This window comes from Lemur catta, chromosome 21 (assembly GCF_020740605.2).
Source record: "Lemur catta isolate mLemCat1 chromosome 21, mLemCat1.pri, whole genome shotgun sequence".
Classification (NCBI taxonomy): domain Eukaryota; kingdom Metazoa; phylum Chordata; class Mammalia; order Primates; family Lemuridae; genus Lemur; species Lemur catta.
Window position 1 is genome coordinate 12,719,961 of NC_059148.1, and position 22,417 is coordinate 12,742,377.

Here is a 22,417-nt window from a genome sequence, read left to right on the forward strand (position 1 = left end):
TCTTCCTTGTCCAGCCTGGCACTGGGTGAACCCTCTGTTGGTCTGGGCAGGGACTGAGCGAGGGGGCGTGAGCTATTGTCCTCCCTTCTGTCCAGGTGGGAAAGTGTTCTCTTCCAAACATGATATGTGCTGCTGGTCCTTCACTCTCTCGGGATGAGAGTAACCAGGGAAATGGGATCCACAGTATCCTCTCTGCTAGGGGCTTTGGGGAGCCCTCATATGATGGGCTTGTCTCTTATAAACTCCTTTTGGGCCCCTGTGATCAGAGCGCATGGACGGTTTGGTCTTGGGAGGATAATGTTCTGTTGCAGAAGGTGCATGGTTTCTATCTATTGCTCTCCAAACACTGTTTTCTCTAGGGACCTTTGATGAGATATTTTTATATTTGAAGAGCCATGGAAGAACTTGGCAGGTTGTATTTTTCAAGAATGTGTGTGTGTGTGTGTATAAAAATGGTGAATGTGATGCTATGGGACTTCCAAGATGAGGTCCTAAAAGGATACAGTTCCCTCCTGCAGCTACCTTCCACCTCCCTCTCCCCACCTCCTTCTTCCTCTTCCCCACCTCTCTCTCCACTCACTTTTGGAACCCATCCATCATGTTATGAGGAAGCTCAAACCAGCCCATGCTGAGGGACCACGTAGAGAGGACCATGCAGTGAACTGAGGCTGCAACCAAGAGTCAGCATCATCCGCTACACGGCAGGACAAACAGGGCTTCCGATGGTTCCAGCCCCAGCCTCCGGGTCTTGCATTCAGACTCTAGGCATTGTGGAGCAGAGACAAGCCACCCCCATTGGTGTCCTGGTCTGAATTCCTAGCCCCTAGAGTCTGTGAGCATCAAAATGGTTGTTTTATGCCCCTGAGGTCTGGGGTAATTTGTTATGCAGCCATGGTAGCTGAAACAAGACTGAACCTCAAGAATATATGGAGATACAAAGAAATTGTAAATGCACAGAAATTCATCCCAGAGGCCATCTGCCTCCTATTTTCACACAAGCAAGGGCTTTGAAGTCAGAACTCATCAACACGGTGGGAATATCAAAAGGGACCCCCTCCAAGGATCATGATGATTAATACCCACATTGTATAGATGAGGAAACCGAGGCCCAGAGAGACGGCCCATGAAATGATCAAGTAGAGACTCACCCACATCCAGGTGTGTAAAGCATCTGGGATACAATAGACACAATGTAAGTGTCCCTTCCTGGTGAGAATAGCAATAATAGCGAGTATTTAATGAGCATCCATCGAGTACCAGGAGCTTCATCTACATCACTAATGTTACCTTCACTGTGTTTTTTCACGGTAGGCGTTATTGTTCCCATTTCACAGGTGATAAAATAAGTCTCAGGGAGAGGGGAAGTGGCATGCCCATCGTCAGACAGCCGGGAAGTGATGGGGCTGAGTTCAGAACCCAGATCCATCCAGCTGCAGTGGCTTCTCACTATTTGTACTGCTTGTTCCCTCGTTGTCACTCCTGTTGTCCCCATCCCCAGAGCACGCGCAGTGTTTTCAGTGTTAATGCACGCGGAGACACTGAGCTAGAAGAGGGTGTGGCTACTGCCTTCCGAGCCAGATGCCCACACTCAGCCTTTCATCTGATATTTACAACCTGCGCGTCTTTGGGCAGGATGTCACTTCACCTCTTTGAGCCTCAACTTTGTCAGTAAAATGAGATTAAAATACCTTCTTGTTGTGAGTACCAAATAAAATAATGAGAGTAAGGGGCCTAACACAGCCCCCAGTAGATATCAGGCACCCAATCCATGCAAATTTCCTCTTTTAATCCCCATTCAAGCCCACACATCCCCCCCCCCAAGGAGCTTGCAATAATAAAAGGGACAGCGTACAGTGACGGTTGCTTGCCGAGTCCTAGGCACTGTTTAAACTGCTTTACATACGTGGCTTTTAAACCTCTCAGCAACACTGTGATCTTTACAGATGAGGAAACAGAGGCGCAGAGATGTTAAAGTTCTTCTAGCAGTCTCCTGCGGTTGCCGTAAGAAAGTACCCCAAACTGGGTGGCTTGAAACAAAACAAACGTGTTGTCTCCCAGTTCTGGAGGCCAGAAGTCTGAAATGAAGATGTCGGCAGGACCGTGCTCCCTTCGAGGATTCAAGGGAAGGGTCTGTTCCAGGCCCCACCCACCCTCTGGCATTTGGCCGGCAGTCTTGGGCATTCCTTGGCTTGCAGAAAGCATCACCCTGATCTCAGACTTCGTCCTCCCTGTGTGTGTGTCTGTGTCCAAATTTCCCCCTTTTATAAGGACACCAGTCTTATTGGATTATGGGACCACCCTATTGCAGTGGGACAGCACACTAACTAATTAAAATTGCAGCCACCCTTTTTCTAAATAAGGTCATGTTCTGAGAGACTGAGGGTTAGGACTCGAACGTATAAATTTTGGGAGGACACGATTCAACCCATAACAGGAATCTTGTTCAAGATCACAGAGCTAATAAATGGTGGAGCCAGGCTTCAAATCCAGTTAGGCTGTTTCCCCCATCTGTGTGCTTGAAGACGCTGCTAATAATCATCTGACTGCCCCAAAGACAATGGGGCAAAGGGTTCCCCGGGAAGAAGACGTAGCTTTTGAGCCCAGTTGGGCCACCTTGGAAGCTCTCTGGCTCCCCATGGCCAGCCCCGTCACAGTGGTGACTCAGAGGCAGCTTGGGAACACTGGGGGTGGCTCCTCCAACATCTCCGCTCGAGCACAAGAACAGTTCGTTTGCTAAAGTAATTAAAAACATAATCTGTGCTATTAAATTCCTCCTCCATTTTTCTGCCGTACGTGTTCCCCAGCGTGCCAAGTTATATGCCTTCCCTAATCATTGCTGACACGTGGGCTCTGCCCACAGCTCCCTCTTAAACTGCCATCCATTAGAGATGCCGGGGGTTTGAGACAGTTTGTTTTAATGTCAGGATCTACATCTCTGATAATTATATACACACACCCCATTTGCTAGAAATTCACTGCTTGAATAAGAGGCCGGGGTGACAGCTCTGACGCCTCAACTCTCTCATCAGCGGCAGATAGGGGTGCACGCCCAGGGCACGGGTGGTAGTCTCGTCACCGTGGGAGTTCACTCTGAGCTGGCTTTCAGCAGCGTCAATGACAGTCGCCGTGGGGTTCAAACTGGAGGAGTCAGTCCTTGACAGCCCAGACCGGGCAAGGGAAGATGATCCAGCCCACTCACGTTGCCTCTCCCACAATACGTACCTTTTTCACATGTGAGAATAAGAAAATGTGAGATGTGCACTTAGTAGAGGATACTTTGGTTCTTTTCTTAATTGAAAGTATTTATTGATGTGGCCTCTCGTGGGGGTTTGAAAGGAAAAGTATCACTTATTTAAGCAGCCACTATGCATCAAGCTCTACTAGACCATCCATATTGTCTGAATCTTCATAGTGGCCCTGAGATGGTATTTTATCACCATTTCTGGATGGTGAAACCAAAGCACACAGAAGGGAAGGTTCCTAAGCAAGGTAGCTCAGCTGAGTTGAGATTTCAAGACTCCTGCTATGATTTGACCTCATTTTGCCACTTTATATTCTTGATAATGCCTTTCCATGAAACTCCCCTTCTATTAGGCTCTAAAGCAACTCTGTTTCTTGGTTTCATTCATATCTCTCTCATCCTTTCTCCATGTTTCTTTTTCTGCGGTTTTATCATTAAATGTTAGTGCTCTGTGGGGATTTTTTAAGTTCAGCCCCTTCCTCTTCTTAGTACCCAAAACTCTTCCTGTAGGATGCCCCCCAAGCCAGTGGCTTCAACCTTCAGCCACACACTGAGAGGGCTCCCAAGTGCATAGGGCTGGTTGGTGTTTCTTACTTGAGCTATAAACCCACAAATCAAACCGCCTTCTGTACATCTCCACATGGGTGACACATAGTCTCCCTTCAACATACACACATGCCACCTCCAACTGGCTTCTCCTCTACAATCCTCGATTTCGGAACTGGTGTCCCCATGCGATCCATTGCCCATTTCTCTGGATGCCTCCTTCTAACTCCCCATCCGAGACACACATAGGTAATTGGCCCTCAGGTTCTGTATCTGCTCCCTCTTCTCCATAAACGTCTTCTCCCTGAAGAGTTGTAACTGCCTTCCAGTTGCCTCCTTTTTGTCTCCCACTGTGGTGGTTTTAAAATAGATCCATGAATTCTTAATCAATCTTCCCCAACAAAAGTGGAGCCTAATTCTTCTCCCTGTAGGTGTGGACAGGCTCAATTCTAACAAGGAGAATGTGGTGGGAGTGACAATGTGTGACTTCTATGAGTAGGAGGTAAAAGGCATCATTCTTCCTCTCTCCTCCCCTCTACACTCCCCTCTCCTCCCTCCTCCATCCTCCCTCCTCTCTTCTCCTCTTCTTGTTCTTCCTCTCCTTCTCCTCCTCCTCGTTTTCCTTTCTTATATCTCCTCTTCCTCCTCCCTCCTTCTCTTTCTCCCTTTCTCTCTCTCTCTCTTGCACTGGGAAAATCCAGCGGACATGTTGTGAGGACACTCAAGCAGCCGTTTGGTGTGATTCAGGTGACAAGCAACTGAAACCTCCTGCCAACAACCAGCAAGAAACTGAGGCCTCCTACCAACAGCTATGTGAGTGTGCCATCTTGGAACAGGATTCCTCAGCTCCAGTCAAGCTTTCAGATGACTGCAGCCCCAGCCAACATCTTGACTGCAACCATATAAGAGACCCTGAACCAGAATCACCTCATTAAGTTTCTCCTGGATTCTTGACCCACAGAGACTGTGGGCTAATAAATGCTTGTTGTTTTAACCTGCTAAGCGTTGAAGTAATTTGTTCCAATAAATAATGATATATTTATCAATTTATTCTCTACACAGGAGAGAGTAATCTTTCTGAAATTCAATTGTTATCACAATACTCTTCTACCTAAATATCTTCAATTGCTCTCATTGGCCTTGGAATAAAGTATACAATCTTTGACATGGGCTACACAGTACTTTAGAACCTGGCTGCTGCCACCTTTTCCAGGAACTTTATCTCTCTTCTATCCTTTCAAAAAAACATCCTCTGCAACAGATACACCAAAATACAAGATTTTTCCTGAATATGGCATACACCTGCAAACTTCTGTGCCTCTCCCTTTGGTCTGGAATGCCTTTCTCAGTAGAATTCAATCAAATAACTCTTATTCATCTCAAATTTCACCTATTTGGACTCTCTGAAGTCTGGCCTAATGGATAAGTTTAATGATTAATTAATTAATTGGCCAATTATTCACCCATCAAATATTTGGGGGTCCTACTATAGATGAGTGATCTTTCTGGGTTTCTGTGTGTCTTCTAGCACAACTTTTAACACATGCATTGTAATTTTTGGTTGATTTCCCTGTTTTCTCAAATAGACTGTGGCAAATCCATGAGAATAAGAACTGCTTCTGATCTCTCTGAAATAGTTCTGGTTATACAGTTTGGTAGTCGGGGCTCTCCAGAGAAACAGAAAGGCCACATTCCCTCTTTCTCGAGGGAACCTCAGCCTTTCTCTCTCTTAAGGCCTTCAACTAATTGGATAAGGCCCACCAACATTATGGACAGTCATCAACTTTACTCAGTCTACTGACTTAAGGGTTAATCTTATCTCAAATAAAATGCATTCACAGCAACATTTAGACCAGTGTTTACCCAAATATCTGGGTATCATGACCTTGCCAAATTGACACATAAAATTAATCATCACATAGAGCAAAGGCCAATGAATCCTTTCTAAATTTATTAAGAAAGTAAAGGAGTAAATTAAGAAATTAATGAGCAAAGAAATGAGTACATTGGTGGATGGATAGATAGATGAATGGGTGGATATACCCAGTTGAATGAGTGGATGGATGTTGGATAAGTGAGAGGATGTGTGTGTGGATACATGGACATAGAGATGGGTAGTTGAATGGATGGATGAGTGGAAGGGTGGAAAGATGGATGGATGGATGGATAGATGGATAGATGGATGGAGGGATGGAGAAAAGGGTTGATGGATGGATGTGGTGCAGTCCCTAGAGAACATTTTTAAGAAACCAGTGACCTGGTGTAGGAGGAGACATGTCCAGAACTAATGGTGTCATGGCTTAGCCTCCTTGTGAGTCCTGAGGTACAAGGGCCACATTCTGCAACTAGCACAGAAGAAACACCAGGCGAGCAGAGAAGGAGAGTTAGGAAAGGAACCCAGAACGGGTCTGGAAGACTGGAAGGAATCCCACAGATGGAGCTAGAAAGGAAGAGTACTTACTCTAGGCAGAGACTGATGAGGTGCATATACTTCTAACCACTCTGTTCTACAGCTGGGGAAACTGAGACTCAGGTGCAGTGAGGTAAGAGGTAGAATTTGCTTGCCAAGGTCACACAGTAACTAACCACCATGAAGTGGGATTTAGACCCGGGCTTCACAATCCTGACAGTGAATTTCTGTGAGTTACAGATGACTGGAGAGTAGGAAAATAGCCAAATATAAATCTTTTCCCAAGTTTGGGTGGAGGGGGCACTAACCTCCTATGGGGGCCATGGTGTGTGGTTCCGAGTGCCCCACCGTAGCCAGCCTGAAATGAGAAGCAAGCTGAGACTCTGATGTCCCGGGAGAGACGGGAGCAGAGGCTGAGGCAGAGGCTCGTGAGATGGTGTGGCCCGTTCGCTCTGGCACACCGTCCCATAGGGCAACTCTGGTCCCTATCAGACAAGCCGATCAGGTAAGTCAGACCCAGAATCGGGGGCTGGCATAGGATTGGAGGGATGGGGCTCACTGCTACTAATCACCTACTCTGTGCCACGCACTGCAAACAACTCCCATTTATTGAGCCTTCATTGTGTACCTGGTACTGAGCTAAGCCCTTTGTGGGGAAGCATCTATTATAAATATCTCCATTGCACAGATGAGGAAACTGATGATTAAGGAAATATAAGGAACTGAACCAAAGTCACACAGCTTATTAGTGACGGGGGGTGACACTGAGTTCAGCTCTGTCTTCCTCCGGGGCTTGGACACTCCCTCCCCACATCAGAATAGTTAAGCGCCCCAACCCCCAGATGGCGGAAGTCTCATCACCCTCCTCAGTTTACAGAGGAGGAAACTGAGGTTCAGAGAGGTGTTGTCAGTCACAAAAGATCACACAGCAGGAATAGATAGGGATTTAAACACAGGTCTGGCTGAACTTCAAAATGTTTACCTTTACGTTAGTGCAGCTTCAGTTTAGATGCAATAAACCCAGTGGGATGGGAGGAGAGTGGGAAGCGTATGGGAGGTGTAGGCCTCCTTCCATCCTGGACAGAAGCAGGGATGTATCTAGACCAGTGGTTCTCAACTGGGGACAATTTTCCTCCCCAAGGGACATTTGGCAATGTTTGGGGACATTTTTCTTTGTCACAACTGCGATGGGAAAGGGGGAGCTACTGGCATCTAAGGTAGAGGCCATGGAAGCTATGAAACTTCCTTCTATGCGCAAGACAGTCCACCACAACAAAGAATTGTCCAGCCCAAAATTGAGGCTGAGAGCCTTTGAATGAGACCCTGTCTGAGTGGACTGGGGTTTAGGAAGTAGCCGTGTTCTTGGGGTTCCAAACACGGTCGAGTAGGAGGCTATGAGTTGGGGTCCAAGACAGAGGCTATGCTTTGGGTCAGAGAGGAAGAGAGACATTCCCCTCTCCTACCAGCTGTGTGACCTGGGGCACGTGACTGCACCTCCCTGAGCCTCAGCTTCCTCAGCTATAAAACAGAGAAGGTAATACCTACTCCACGGATGGTTGTAAGGCTTTAATGATTTGACACGGTGGTTCTCAAACTAGAGCATGCATCAGCACCCCCTGGAGGGCTTGTTAAAACACAGATTCCTGGGCCCCACTCCCTGAGTTTCTGATTTGGTAGATCTGGTGTCACGTGAAGCCTAAAAATTTGCATTTCTAATAAATTCCCAGGTGATGGTGCTGCTGGTCTAGGGACCACATTCTGAGAACCATAACATTAATGCATGCAAAGAATTGCGCATAATTCCCAGGACATAGTAAGTGCTCAATAAGTAACTGGCTGTTGTCGTCAGCTTTGTTGTCATCATCAACATTGTCATTATCACCACTGCACGATCCTCTGGGCTGAGAACTTTCTGGCAGGGGATTCTGGACGTTGCTGTCAACAGAGATGACAAGAGCCAGGAAGCCCATGGTGAGAGTGAGACTTTATTCTGTCTCCGGCTTGGCGGGAGGGGAGAAAGAGCCAAAAGACCTGCCCAGAATGAGACTTCTGAGCCAATGAGGGTGAGCAGAGGGGCTCAGGAATATGGCGGGGAGTATTCATAACTGGATCCAGCTGTAGGAAAGTTGGCTGAGAGACTTCTACAGTTTTGGGGTTCCCTACAAGGGTTCTGATATCTGGCAGAGCTAACTCTGAATCCTGCCTATGCCTCTTCCTGGCTGTGTGATCCTTGGTGAGCCACTTGCCCTCTCTGTGCCTTAGTATCCTCTGTAAATGGGAATGATGATAACGGTATCTACCTCGGAGGCTTGCTGGTTCAGATCAAATGTGATATTTTCAGAAAGTGCTTAGCATAGTACCTAGAACAGAGTCAGCACTCAAGAACTGAACTCTGTCATTAATCTGCTCTCCTGGTGCACTGAGAATAGAAAAAAATAAGACCCCCTACTTCTCTGAATCCAAGACTCGGTTGGGAAGCCAAAGCTCTGTCTCTGGGTCTGTTTTAATTTCTTTGATTCTTTCCCAAGCAGTTTTTCCTGCCTGTAAGTCCCCCTCAAGGCACCTGCCTCTTTGGGTGAAGAGTTGAATTGTTACCTCCCAGAGCCAATAACATACCTCACCTCTCTGCCGGCAAAGGTAAATATAATTAAAAAGTGATTATAATCTGGGACTACATTCATAAGCTTTGCTAGACCTAATTATACGGCGAGTGCAAGTCTCTGGGGATCAAATCGTTTCTAGATGGAATTTACTGGCACCATCCGTTGCATGCCGGATGGATGCAGGGGTGAGACTTGTCCCACCGGCAGCGCAGCCTGAGTCGTGAGAGGGGGCATTGACCCAGGGCGAGCTCGTGTCCGGGCTCCGACGATGCTTCTAGTCCTGAACTTGTTCGTTTCAGGAGCATTTAGTGAGCATCAGCCACGGATCAGATCTCACTCTCAAGGAGTTCACAGCCTGTTCCAGGAGAGGGGCTCGTCGGCAGAGGCAGAGAGATGAATTTGTGATAGGACGGGGGTTTACCAAAGAGCATACACAGGTGGCAACTAAGCACAAGGAAAGATGCTCAACATCATTCGCCATCAGGGAAATGCAAATTAAAGCCACCATGAGAGACTATTGGACACCTACCGAAATGGCTGAAACAAAAAATAGTGATGACACCAAATGCCCATAATGATGCTGAGAAATCGGGTCACTCACACATTGGTGACGGGAATGTAAAACAGGACAGCCATGCTGGAAGAGAGTTTTGCAATTCGTTATAAAGCTAAGTATGCATATACCCTAAGACCCAACAATTGCACTCTTGGGCATTTATTTCAGAGAAATAGAAATGTGATGTTCACACGAAAACCTGTACATGAACGTTTATAGCGGCTTTATTTGTAATCGCCCCACACTGGAAACAGCCCAGTCACCCCACCATGGGTGAATGGTTGAACAAACTGTGCTACATCCGTACATAGAATACTACTCACCAATAAAAAGGAACAAAATATTGATACCTGCAGCAACTTGGATGAATCTACAGGAAATTATGCTCCGTGGAGGAAAGCCAATTTCAAAAGTCACAGACTGTATGATTCACTTATATATAACGTTCTTGAAATGACAGAATTATAGAAATGAAAAAAATGTGAGTGGTTGCCAGGGCTTAAGGAGGAGGCAGGGGCGAGAGTCGAGAGGGTGTGGCCATAACAGGGCAACAGGAGGGATCCTAAATGAATGGAAGCTGGGATCTAGTCTCAATCATCCCTGCAGCCTCAATGCCTTTGTCTGTAAAATGGGTCCAAGACTAGTTAAGTGGCAAAGTCATGTTGGACATAAAATGAGGGCAAAAGTGTATAAACCTGGCACCTGGCACCTGGCACCTGGCTCCTGCCCAAAGCCAGAGCTGGAGCAGACCTTTCCAGAACCCTCTGCCTGAGAGGTCTACGTGTCTACAACTTTCTACAAAAGCAGCCAGGACCCCCTTGCTACTTTCCCTGATGCCCAAAAGACATAAAACAGATATCCGATTTATAATACCCCCAAAACTCAAATGACAAGGGACAATCAAGTTCTTCCCTCGGGGAGAAACCCTAGCCAGCCTGTTCAGCAGCAATGGCTCGGACACTGAGGGCCGGTCGACTGGGTTTGAATCTTGACTCAACTTCATATTGTCTGTGTCTCCCTGGGCAAGTGACTTCACCTTCCAGAGCCTTGGTTTTCTCATCTATAAAGTAGAGTTGAAATGACTGTACATAAAGTGCCGCATTTACGTGTAATACACAGTAGGTAACTCATAAGTAATAGCTACTCATGTTATTGTTAATTATTGTTATTATTATTTTTATTGTTGAAAGCCAGGAGAGACAGGCAGCCTGCCAGACAGCCTCTGGTCATGCAACAAATGAATGTTACTTTCATGTCCTAGAGAGGAAAAAGCAATTTGCCGTTTCCTCTCCCTCCTGAGTTGATTGCCGTTTCCTTCTGATTAATATTTATGAGGCTGGCTTTGTGCCTTTGCAGGGAAAGGGCCCTGTTTGTTGAGCAGAGGTCTATAAATTTATATGGTAATTACCTTTCCCATCCATTCCAGTACCCCTCCCCCGCCCCCGAAAGAAAAGATAACCGAAACAGAGGGGTCTATGAGTTTTAGTGGACAGGAGACTTTGACCATGGAGAAATCACATATGCAAAACCTCTACAGGGAAGACGCTGAGAAACCAGAAGTTTCCTGGACTCCTGGATGTCAGGGTTAGAGGGTCCTCATTGGTTATGTGGGCTGATCTGCCTGCCTAGCATCCATTTCACCCACTTCTGGCCACATCACCCTGACTTTTCCTGGAAGCCACCACTCTCCAACGCCAGGGAAATTCCAAGATATAGCTGTGATTGGTCAGCTTAGTCCAGCCCCCTTCTCCACTCATTTAAAATGAGTACACGATTCAACCTGGTCCAATCCAAAACAACCTTGGGACTATCTGCATCACAAAGGAGGTGCTGATAAGCTGGGAGGTTGTCAGCGTAGAGGTGCCAGAGCTGCCGGCCCAGGAAGCAAATCAAATCAGAACCTCTGGGAGACAGAAAAAACCAACTCGTGATGCTGACGACATTAGTTGAGTGCTGGATACAGCTGTACCTGAAGGTCTACTCCCTGAACTTTACAGTGGCATGAACCAATAAATGATCAGTTCTTGCTTCTGTCACTTGCAACCAAAAGATATTAAAGTCTACCCCCTCATTTGATAGATAAGGATACTGAAGTCCGTAGAGGGGAAGTGACTTGCCCAAGGTCATAGAGCACGCATGTAGTGGAACCCAGTAGGAATGAAGGAACGTGGGTTCACTTTGATTCTGTATTTTTAAAACACACATTAGATAAAGCTTTAAAAAAAAGACTTCTGGCAGTCAATCACTACGGTTTGGGTATGGTTTATTTGCTCTCACCAAAACTCATGCTGAAATTTGATTCCCAGTGTGGCAGTGTTGGCAGGTGGAGACTAGCGGGAGATGTTTGGGTCATAGGGGCGGATGACTCATGAATGGAAGTGTGGTGCCATTCTCACAGGAGTAAGTGAGCTCTGGCCCTGGCGAGACTGGATTAGCTCTCTCGGGGATGGATCAGTTCCCAAGAGTTACTATAAAGCCAGGATACCCCTCAGGTTCTCTCTTTTTGCACGTGCCCACTTCCCCTTTGAAGGTCATGCCCTTGAACTTCTCAGTCTGCAGAACTATGAACTAAATGTACCTATTTTCTTTACAAATTACTCAGTCTCAGGTGTTCTATTACTGCAACACAAAATGGAGTAAGGCCGGGCGCGGTGGCTCACGCCTGCAATCCTAGCACTCTGGGAGGCCGAGGCAGGTGGATCACTCGAGGTCAGGAGTTCGAGACCAGCCTGAGCAAGAGTGAGACCCCGTCTCTACTAAAAATAGAAAGAAATTATCTGGCCAACTAAACATATATATAGAAAAAATTAGCTGGGCATGGTGGCTCATGCCTGTAGTCCCAGCTACTCGGGAGGCTGAGGCAGGAGGATCACTTGAACCCAGGAGTTTGAGGTTGCTGTGAGCTAGGCTGACGCCACGGCACTCACTCTAGCTGGGCAACAGAGCGAAACTCTGTCTCAAAAAAAAAAAAAAAAATGGAGTAAGACATCAATGTTGGCAGGGTATGAGGAAATAGCACACTCCCCACTAACAAAGCATGCAGATCAGTAAAACTTCCAGGGTGGGGTGGTTGGCAACAGAATTATTAGAAATCATGCTGATATTTAATGTGCAAATAGATTACATTATACCACGGGAACCCTGGATCAATGACTACGACCTCAAAAACATGTGTATCTTCCCACCCAGGAATTCCCCTTGAAGAATTTGTCCTAAGGAAATAATTGAAAAGACCTACAAAGATTTAGGAACAAAGATGTTTATCATCGTGTTGTTTATAATAATGAAATTTGAGGGGAGGGGAAACCTTAATTGGGGAAATGGCAAAATAAGTACCATACATCCATAAAATGGAATACCATGAAATGATTAAAATCATGTTAGGGAAGAATATTTTATTACACAGGAAAAAATCCACAATGTATGAAGTGAAAATGGCGAGTTAGAATCTGATTTGTACCATATGATAGCATACGACCCAAATTAAAGAAGAAAGCACCAATATTTATGTACGTATGCATATGTGAATACAGCATAGAATACAGATAGCAAGAAAATAAGCCAAAGCATTAGCAATGTTTATCTCCGGGTGATATTTATTTGCTTCTTTGTGCTTTTCTGTGGTTTCCAAATATACTACAATGAGCATGTGTTACTTATGTAATCAGACAAAAAAAAATGAAGTTTAATATTTTTTTTAAAAAATGATGCAGGTTTGTTAGAAATAACTGGGCCAGCCAGCGATGGGCACGGGGTACAGCCTCCATCAGCCACTTTGTGGATTCCACAGAGGCTCCAAAATAATTGCCTTGGACATAGAACTGGATTCATAATCTGAATTATTCCAGTAGGAAACTTGGGCTCACAGTTGGGCAGTGCACTCAATGTGCTACTTACAATATCTTAATTCTCTCGATGACCTCCAAGAATAGGCATTATTAGCTTCGTTTTACATGTGAAATAGTTGAGGCTCAGAGAGGGTGAGCATCTTACTCAAGGTCACACAGGGGCAAGCTTGGAATTCAGACCCTACCTATCCGATTCAAGATTCAGCTTGAATCCTGGTTTGACTGAGTCTTTACTGGCTCCCATGGGTAGGAGACCAAAGCTGCAGCTAACGTTCCACTGCAAGGAAATTATCTACATCCCTCGTGATAGGCCTGAGATAGCTACTGCTCCTCTCTGTTTTGGGGGGCGGGGGTCCTGGAGTGACCCCATTTTACAGGGGGGAATCACTGAGGCTGTGTGGGGTGAAGTAAATTGCCTGAGATCGCTCAGCTAGGAAATGGCTCGTAGGTCATCCCTGAAGGCCAGATGCCTTCTGCGGCCCTGGCTGGCCCAGCTCAGCTCAGCTCAGGCTGCAGTAGGAGGAGCGGCCTCTCGCGGGCCTGGGCTTCAGAGATCTGCCGTGTTAATTGCCAGAATCAATTTGTGCTAATCCCCCACAACTCCAAGCCTGCTGAGACCTGTTTGTATGGCCTGCCTGCCTCAAATTGACCACAGGTAATGGAAGTCATTTCTAAAGAGGTCTTTATTGTTATCAACCTCGGCTGTGTTCCGAGCCAGCATCTATTCCTCAAACAAGCAGGATTGAAAGGGCCTTGGAGAAGAAAGCAGAGGAGAAAAATGCAGCAATTCCATTCGATCATGCTGGAAACCCTGTCCCACTTTTGACAAAACAGCTGCTGAGAGAGTTCTTGCAATTGAAGGTCTGACAGTGGACACAGTTTGTGCTGGCTCACCCACGCTCTCTTGCCTAAGTCAGCGTTCATGGGCCCATCATGCGCCTCCCACAATTACTGAGCACCTGCTGTATACCTGGAAGGGTGCTAGGCACTGAGGTTGGGAGAGATGAAAACAACACAGTAGCTGCCGGTGGAGAACTCACAGCCCGGAGAGAGAGGCAGACAGAGCCACCATTCGTTCAGAGAGGGATTCCGTCCTCCATTTATTCGCTCAGGAAATGTTTAATGAGTGGCTCCCCAGTGTCCCCAAACTGTGCTGGGATTGAAGATGTTGCAGGTCAGGTTCTCAGGGAAGCAGGAAGGAGAGCCCCTAAGAGGAACACCTGTAGAAGGGTGGGGAAGGATGCTGCACTGAGCAAAGAGAAACCAGGACCCATGAAACAGACCAGAGCCAGTCTCGGCCATCCCCAGGAGGCGCCTGGACTTAGGAAGTCCCTGTGGCATTGTCCCGAATTTGGCCAAGGTGCCCAGGCTTCGCACCCCACATCCACCAGTCACTGGACGTGGGCCACCCTGGGAAGAGCACGCCCTTGGGCGAGGCAGCTCTCTGCAGCTGGGGCTTCCCTGACAGCCACCTACTAACAGTCCCTGAAGAGGGATCTGGGCCCTGCAGCCCCATGTCCATCACAGGAGAGAGAACAATGAACGAGCAAAACATCAGCCCAGAGCTTCCCTCTGTCTGAGAAAAGCTGTTCTGTGGAACAGGTAACATGAAGCAAGCAGGAAGTGGAAAAACACTCATTCCTTCATTGATCTTGTCAGTGTTGATTAAAGGACTACTATGTGCCACGTCCTGCTAGCTGCTGAGGATGACAGCAATGGCAACAGAAACACAGTTTCTGCCTTCACGGAGACATTAGACAGACAGTTCCATAAAGAATGATTTTGATGTAGTGGTGACAAGAGCTACAACGGAGAATCAAGGCATGAGTTATAATAGAGGTAGCCATACTTCTAACAGTGCACAAGATGTGAAGGCATTATCTATTCGAGGGATTAATGCTGGGGTCGGGGGAGGTGTTCAGGAAAGGCTTCCAAGAGGAGGTGACATTTGAGCTAAGTTTTGAAGGCTGAGTAGGAGTTCATAGGTAGGTGAAAGCAGAAAGAACATTCAAAGGGAAAAATGACTTGTGCAGAGCTGTAGAAGTACAAAGTTATGCCCCCAACTGGATGAAAAGAAGAGTCTGGACCCCTGAACTGAACTTTGGGAGCCCAGTTTCTCCCAAGTGTTGAAGGATAGTAAACGTGGGCTGGAAGTCCCTACTTTAAAGAGATTATGGCAAAGGGCTTGGCCCGGTACTTTCTTAACTGGAGGGCAATGCCCCTCCAATGGCTGCTGCTTTTTCAGCCAGGAGGACAGTAAAGTGGCCTCCGTTACTCATCTCTCCATGGCAGGACAGCGACTGCATGAGCCTGTTTTATGCAAACACTTTTGTAGATGCTCTTGGTAGCCCCTGGGAGAAGGTGAGTCGCTCTTAGCCTGAGTTGCTGTCTCAGCCACGCACCACTAACTCCCTTTACAAAGCTCAATAGAGACTCGAGGACAACATCACTCTCCTTTCCAAGTAAAATGCACACGTAGCCTGCTTCTTTTGGATTAATGAAATCGGGATTCTTTGAGTGGCAACAATTTCTACAAATGCCTTTTTAAGACAGTCCCTTGGCAATAATAATATTAAAAATAGCTACTGTTTAGAGAGGACAGTCTACAAGCCAGGCACATTGTTAAGTGGTTACCCCACATCCTTCTGAATAATCCTTGCAAGCCCTGAGTGGGGACACTATCATTATCTTCTTGTTGCAGAGAAGGAAGAGGAACCTCTTGCAGAGAGCTTGAGTTATTTACTCAAGGTTGCATAGTCAGTAAATTGCCTAGCCAACTCTCACAGTCTGGCTAACACCAAGCCCAAGGCCAAGTTCATGAGCACCATGCGCTATGCCTCCCTCCACCACCGTCAGCTCCTCCTGCCCTTCAGCCTGATATCAATATTTGAAGACTTGGGTTCAGGCCATTTCTCCAGTATTAAGCCAACTGGCAATGGTTTTCTTACCAAAGTAAACTTCCCCCATTATCAAATACATATGCATTATAGAAATATTGTTGCACAAATTAAAGTAGTAACAGTTCCGACACCACAACACAAGAATGGTCAGTGTTTTGATACATTTCCTTCCCGCTTTGTTCTGAATAACATTAGCTGATGTGGATTTGTGTTTCTGTAGCTGAGATTAATTATACACACACACTCAACTGTATCAGAAGCATTGCCCAGTTTGGCATACATATTTTGTAATTATCATTTTTAATAGCTACATAATATTCCATGGAATGAAATGGTGTGGAATTTATTGGCTGTAGTTTTGTACAACACAATTAGTCTGTTGTCCATTTTTTACCTTTTAAAAGTAACGCTGAAGCTAACCTGATGCTATCCATAAAGCTTTTATTTCATATTGAGGATTATTTCATGAAGGTGGGATCTCAAAAGTGCAGTTACCGCAACAAAAGTCATAAACAATTTAAAGAACCTTAGTATCTCACTGCTCCCATTGGTTTCTGCAGGCGTTTGCATTGATACATGTGCCTCTGGCAATAAATAGATCCAACAGTGCACTTTCCCCTTTATTTTATTTTTTTACACAAGTAAAACATGTTCATCATAGAGCAGCAGGGCAAGTTTTTAATAAACCTAAATAGACATTGCTTCCCCAAGGTCACACAATCCATCTTTCTTTTGAGATACTAACAACTTAGTCTGCTCTGTTCTTATGGGGTCTAACTTCCATCACGGGAGAAGGTCACTATAGCAGCACAGAAAACTTAAGGTGATCATTAGCTCTTAGGAGCTCAGCATTGTGAGACAATAATAAGACACTCACGGCACCCACCGAAACAGAAGCCAGCTTTAGAATTTTTCAACAATAGCCTCCTGTCAGTTGATCCCTCTAGAATGTTCCGCTAGCCTGCAGAATTGACTGGTGCAACAGCAATAAACATACAGAGATATTCCAGCCCTCCTGCACGTCAGGTCTCCCTGGGTACCGTGAAGTCCGTGCAAGCAGACCTCCACCATTGAGAGACTCATCTCTGAGCCCCTTGTCCCAGCCCTTGTCCCCTTCCTTGCTTCCAGTTCTGACCTCATGCCTTGTTTCCACTTAATAACCTTCCCCACCTCAGACCACAACCTGGCACGGGTGCCCCATTGGAAACTTGCTCGCAAGAACCACTTACTCGTTGCAGCTGCTGGGCTCTCTCTCCAGCCTCTCTGCCGCCCCTGTGTGCCAGCCCACCATCATACCTCCTGGACTAAGGCAATAACCTCCTAATTACTCTCTCTCTCCCTTTGCTTTTGCCCCCTGCAATCCATTCTGCGGGTGAGCGATCTTTTTAATGAAGCTGGAGTCAGCTCTTTAAAATATGAATCCGGTCTTGATGAATCTGGTTATAACCTTCCAGCAATCTCCCATTGGACTTTGGATGCAGACAGCTACTCTGATCTTCTCTGCCTCTTTGACCTCCCCTCCCCTTGTAATATCTCAATCCTGTTTCAATCTGCCCTACTCACAGACATCTGGCCTCTGCCTGGGGTTTTCTGCATGCTCTTCCCTCTGCCTGGAATGCCCTCCCCTCCCTCTTTGTCTTCTTAACTCCTCCGACTCCTCCAGGTCTCACTTAAGTGTCACCTCCCCAGGGAAGCCTTCCCTGACCGTTTATCAAATAGAATTTGGACACCCCTGTCGTACCTGGTCGGAAATCTCTGCTTTTCCTACATTGCCCTTGTTACAAGTTTTAAACCATGCATTTGGGTAAATTTTTTAAATTGTGGTAAATTACACATTACATAAAATTCACCGTCTTAGCCATTTTTAAATAGATAGTTCAATAGTGTTAAGTATATTCACGTTATTGTGCAACCATCACCACCAGCCATCTCTATTCATCTTGCAAAATTAAAACTCTATGTTCATTAAATGATAACTTCCTGTCCTCCACTGCCCCTAGGCCCGGCAACCACCACTCTACTTTCTGTCCTGGAATCTGACTTCATAGGTACTTCATATAAGCGGGACCATACAGTATTTGTCCTTTTGGGACTGACATTTCGCTTCTTTTGCATTCTCACCAGCAGTACACAAGGGTTCCAGTCTCTCCACAGTCTTGCCAATGCTTGTTATTTATTTTTTTTTGATAGTATCCATCCTCATGGATGTGAGGTGGTATCTCCTTGTAGTTTTTGATTTGCATTTCCCTAATGGGTAGTGATGTTGAGCATCTTTTCATGTGCTTTGCTGATCTTCATTTGAGAAATATCTACTCAAGTCCTTTGCTTAGTTTTTAATTGGGTTTCTTGGCTTTTATTGTTGTTGAGTTGTAGGAATTCTTTCTATGTTCTGGATATTAACCCTTTATCAGATATACAATTTTCAAATATTTTCTCCCATTCCATACGTTGCTGGGTAATTTTTATAGTGTGTTTCTACCCATGGCTGTAAGATTCACAAGGACAGGCAGCCTATCTGTTCCGCTTGGCAATGTATTATAAGCACCTGCAACTGTGCCTGGCACACAAAGGTTCTCAATAAATATTTATTGAATGAAAAAAAATCTGTTTAAAAGGCAGATAGAAAAAACTATTTATTGAACGAATGAATGAATGAATGAAAAACTATTGTTTAGGGACCCCCCTGGCTGAGCTGCCTGTCTGTCCAATGTCATTCTTGGCTTCTGTTCCTGACAAACCTCCTAGTGACTAGAACCCAAGTAGGTTCCTTTAGGCAAATAGCAAGAATGTTACCTTAAGAGTTAAGTTTTTACTTCCACTCCACACCACAGCTTTTCCCTGATGGCTAAAAACCTCTTTTATGGGAAGCTGCAGTCTTTACTGTTGGGTTTTTTTTTTTTTTTTTTCCCCCTGCAACAAATAACATTTCAGTTCACTGCAAAGCCAGAGCATCTCCAGCAACTGTGCCAGGAACAAAACCTTGAGAGAATCAGAGAGAGGAAAAATCAGCTTGGTCAGGCAAAAATAAGCCATGGAATCCCTGAGAAGTTGCCTGGAGCCAGAGTTCTGGCAGGAGAGCCAGGGCCGGGAAGCCGCTGGCAGAGAAGCCAGTGAGATGTTTGATGTGTGTTCAGGGAATGGAAGCTGGGGTGGGTCTTGACTGCAACGACAAGCGTTAGTATTAGATGTGCAGTTCTCCCCGGCCAGACATCGGCTCCATGATGCTGAGAAGAGAGGGATGGGGTGGCTATACCACGTGACGGTGTTTTCCAAGCAGAAACGTCCACACTTCAGGCTGAAGGCAGAACCTCTCAGAGGGAGAAAAGTGCTGCACCTGGGCCAGGAGAGGGCCGACAGGGAGTGGGACCGTGCAGTCCTGTCCTTGGTGAGCAGAGGTTCTGGCGGATGCTCACGTGTGGCAGTCAAAGATACCTGTAAGGAATGCAGTTGAGGACAGGCTCTGGGTACCTGGAGGATGCGGCCCCATCCTCAGCCCCACCTTCAGATCCTCACGTGACCCCCTGGAACCTGTTTGTCCCATCACCTGGAATGCCTCTCTCCTTTGGGCCTGCTGATTCCCCAAAGCCACTGACGCAGGGGTGATTCTGCAAGATGCCTCAAAGGCAGGGATCATGTTTGTGTCGTTCACCCTGCATCCCCAGCACCTAGGGCTGGCCTGGCATGAAATAGGGCTCCCAATAAATACATGATGAATGAATGAGTGAGTCGCTGTCTGACACATAGTAGATGCTCAATGTGCATTTGTGGAATGAAAGGCCCTATCCCTGTGTAACTGCTTACGGCAGCATTTGATGTGTCCTGCAAAACCAAGTCAGAAACGTAACGAGTGAATAAATGAACGGAAAAATCTCCCCTTCCCTTCCCCTTCACTACTGTATCTCCAGTACCTAACCCAGGGCCTGGCAAAGCATAGATGCTCAATAAATGTTTGTCGGCGAATTAATTCTATTAAGGATACAGCAATATGTGCAAGCTACCTCCAGAAATGCAGCCCTTGTCATAGAAATGTAAGTTCATTATTTTTTAACTGCCTAATTTGGCTATAAACGCCCATTAAATAATTATTAATAATTACTAATGCTGAATACTGAGGTTAAGAGATTTTTTAAAAAAAATTTAACCATGTTTTTGCTCTACCACTGGTCCAGGTCTCTTTGAGGTCAATTCTCTCCAACTCGGAAAGGGATGGCCGCAAGCTCTGAGTATCTCCCCTGCCCCCACCTTCTCATGTTATGCTCCGGGATGTAAAAATTCAACAACACGGCATCAGCCTTGCTCTCGGGGATGATGGGCTTCTTGCTGATGTGTGAGAGCCAGGGCAAACCAGAAGCCCTCTCCCCTCTTCCCCACCCCCCACCCCCGGTTCTCACTATCGTGGCCTCAGAGCGAGTGGAGGAGTTTGTCCATCGGGACGACTCTAATGGAGCCCCCGCCCCCTCCATACTCACACTCACACACACATATACCCACACACTCACACTCACAGCCTCACATGTACATGCAAACGCTAACACGCACTGACAAATAGTCTCGTTCACACAGACCCGTGTACACTAACACGCACTCTACCACAAACAAGGCCAGACTCACGTGCACACGCATGCGCACACAGAGCCACACTCACTCTCATACTCCACTCACACACACACTCATATTTGCAGCGACACCCATGTGTACTCTCTTGCTCACGCTTACACTTGCTGTCCTCATACGTGATCACTCGCCCACATGCACCCACGTGCTCACACGCTCACACCTGCTCACAGACTCACGCCTACTCTTACACAGGTGCACAAACGCATAGTCATATGCTGTCATACACAAGCTCACATGCATAAGCTCACACACTTGCATACTCTCGCACACACTCATACTCATTCATAACATACTTATACACACGCTAACACACATTCACACATACTCATACAGACTCATACGTGCACACTCACAAACCCATACATACTCACCCCCCACACACATTCACCTGTGCACACTCAGAAACACACTCTCACACTACCACAAACACATCTCAAACACATACACACTCCGCTGCACACTCAAAGGCAACACACACACTCATGCATACACACACAATTGCTGCTTCTGATGTCCTCATTTGCTACATGCATGGGCAGGCATTGTGTGAGACAAGGGTCAAGCAGCCTAGTTTTGGCTCCTGCCTTCATTCCCAGAAACCCTTCTTGAGTTCCTACTCTGTGCTGGGCACTAGCTACACCCGTGACCTTGGGCAAATCAGTAACCTCAGTGTATCCAATTTTTCTTCCATGAATTGGTGGGTAATTCCCAGATCCAGGACATATTTATAGAGCACCCACTACAGCCCATGCCCTGTGCTAGCTCCTGGGGATACCCAAGCATAACATACAGCCTACCAGACATGAGAACTACATGCCCACATGTATGACTGATATGGACAGAACTGTGTTCCTCCAAAATTCACATGCTGGAGTCTTAACTCCCAGTATCTCAGAATGCGGACTTATTTAGAAACAGAGTCATTTCAAGTCTAATTAGTTAGGCCAAGATGCAGTCATTAGGGTGAGCCCTAATCCAACATGTCTAGTGCCCCTATAAAAAGGGCAAATTTGCATGCAGACACCCACGCAGGGAGAACGTCATGTGAAAATGAAGGCAGAGATCAGGTGATGCTTCTACAAGCCAGGGAACCACCAAGACTGCCAGCAAACCACCAGGTGCTAGAGGAGAGGCATGGAACAGACTCTCCCTCACAGCCCTCAGAAGGAACCAACCCCGCCGACGCCTCGATTTCGGACTTCCAGCCTCCAGAACTTTGGGACAATAAATTTCTGTTGTTTAAGCCTCTCAGTGTAAGGCAGTCCTAGCAAATGAACGCATTAACCAGGAGAAATTCAACCAGGATGTGCTCATTCACTCACCAGGCATTTCCTGAGACTGCTCTATAATTGACCATGAACTTGACCAGGGCAGAGGCTGTCTCTGGTTTACCCATCACAGGATCCCTAACTCAGAGTGCAGGTGCGAGAATTACCACAGATGAACAGACGAACAGAGAGAATGAATGAGAAATTGGCACCAGGGCTCTAGCCGTAATCTGGTACAGTCTTCTCCCCGTGCGGTTGAGATGGAAATGTGATGATGGATGGACAGAAATACCCTCGGGAAAGCAGGATCCTAGCCACGGATATATAAGCGCTCCTGGAAATAAGTCAGACTAGATGCACAGCTTGTGTTTACATGATTCTTTTTTGTATCAGGGAATAGAATCATGTTGGTTTGTGGATTTTATAGC